This window comes from Lygodium microphyllum, unplaced genomic scaffold (assembly GCF_053477565.2).
Source record: "Lygodium microphyllum isolate KBCC unplaced genomic scaffold, Lygodium_microphyllum_v1.1.10 scaffold_33, whole genome shotgun sequence".
NCBI classification, from domain to species: Eukaryota; Viridiplantae; Streptophyta; class Polypodiopsida; order Schizaeales; family Lygodiaceae; genus Lygodium; species Lygodium microphyllum.
This window is the reverse complement of record NW_028229516.1, coordinates 2,251,628-2,253,818: the sequence shown is the minus strand read 5'-3', so window position 1 is coordinate 2,253,818 and position 2,191 is coordinate 2,251,628.

Here is a 2,191-nt window from a genome sequence, read left to right as displayed (position 1 = left end):
GGGTAAAGATCCACTTGAGACTCTTATGATCAGTCACTAGAGTAAACTTGTTACCGAACAGGTAGTGTCTCCAAATCTTTAGAGCGTGGATGATAGCTAACAATTCTAGATCATGGGTACCGTAATTCTTCTCATGGCTCTTCAATTTCCTTGAAGATTATGCTACAGGATCTTCTTGTATGAGCACACATCCTAAGGCGAGTGTGCTAGCATCAGTTACTACCTCAAACTCCTTACTGAGGTCTGGAAGTTCTAGGATAGGTGCTAATACCAAAATTTGCTTCAATATATCAAAGCTAGTTTGTTCGGGAGTTGACCATGCAATGGATGTTTGCTTCTTCAGTAAGTCCGTCAGAGGTGCTGCAATCAAAGCATAATTTTTTATGAAGACCCTATACCATCCTGTCAATCCAAGAAAACTGCATATTTCTTTGACAGTTGTTGGTATTAGCCATTTTAGCACATCTCTGACCTTGGATGGGTCCACTGAGATTCCTTCCATTGATACGATGAATCCTAGATATTCAATCTGACATTTGAAGAATGCACACTTCTTCTTCTTAGAATATAGCTTATGTGCCCTCATTGTCTCAAGGACAATCTGAAGTTGGGGTTCATGATCTTCTTTCTATTTAGAATAAACTAAAGCGTCGTCAAATAAGAAAAGTACCAAGTCATCAAGATATGGCCTAAAGATATCCTACATTAACCTATTGAAGGTGGCAAGCACATTTGTAAGCCTGAATGACATAACTAGGGACTCAAAGTGCCCATATCTTGTGTTGAAGGCCGTCCTTGGGATATCTTCTTCCTTGATTCTTTTCTGATAGTAACCAGACCTGAGATCAATTTTGGAGAAGAACTTCACACCCTGAAGATGATCAAGAAGCTCATCTATTCTAGGAATAGGGTATTTATTCTTGACATTTGATTGATTCAACCCTCGGTAATCAATACACAATCAAAGCGTTCCATCTTTCTTTTTCTGGAACAGTACTGGAGCTCCCCATGGTGAACTGCTAGGATGGATGTAGCCCTGATCTAGTAGTTTCCTGAGTTGTTCCTTCAGCTCAATTGCTTCCAGGATGGACATTCTATAGGGTCTTTTTGCAATTGGCGCAGCTCTTGGCACTAGCTTGATCTCATGATCCACTTCTCTTTGAGGAGGGAGTTCTGTTAATTATTTAGGAGATACGTCCGCGTATTCCTTTAGCCAATAAGGTCCTTCACTAGACTCCTGCTTCTGATCTAACTTGTTGAGCTTAATCAAGTAGATAGGTAGTCCTTTTCTAACTCCCTTTATAATCCGAGATGCCTTGGCTAATTGAATTTTTGGCACTCCAGCCTCAACTTGAGTTGTGACTAAATTCCCTTTCAGAGTTCCAAAAGGAAACTTGGCCCTTTCCACAATTAATGTGGGCGTCATTAGGTTTAAGCCAATCCATTCTTGTGAAGAGCGACATGGACTGTCGCCCTTTCAAACTCTGCTTCCATAGTCAGATCTTATTCTTCTTCCCACATTTCCCTATTGGCAATGCAGGCGGTTCTTCCTTTGCCTCAGACAGCGGCTCCCTGGCCACGGCCAACTCCTTGGAAGCCTGCTCGGCGATGTCCTCCTCCAAGATTGGGACATTGCCTCTTGAAATGTCTTGGCTCATTGTAGTGGAAACATTGGACGTTTCGGCCATTGCTTTGAGTAGGGACAAAGTTGTTGACCTTATTAGTCCTTGCTTTCTTTCTTTGTCCTTGATTCTAACCTTGAACTCTCTTCATTTGAGGCCTAAATGCTCCTCTGTTCGGGTCATTATAAGACCAAGTTTTGTTACCTCTTGGTCTAGCTTGCACCTCTTGAATTATAGGGGCAACTCGAATGAGTGCGTCCTAAAGATCTGATGGGCACATAAATTTGAGACGGGTATTCACTGGTGGATTTAAACCAGTACAAAATTTTGACATCCGTTGTGTCATGTCCATGTGTGGTGCATACTTAAGAAGTGAGACGAATTTAGAGTAGTATACCTCAAGAGTGAGTCCCAGTTGTTTTAGATTGTAGAACTCATTCATTTTCTGCATGTGATACGCAAGTGGTAAGTATCTTCTCTGCACGGCTTTCTTCAGATTCACCCAGGTATAGAATCCCAGTTTGCCTCCTACATTAAGTACTGCTATAAACTAGGAGAAGAAGTTTCTT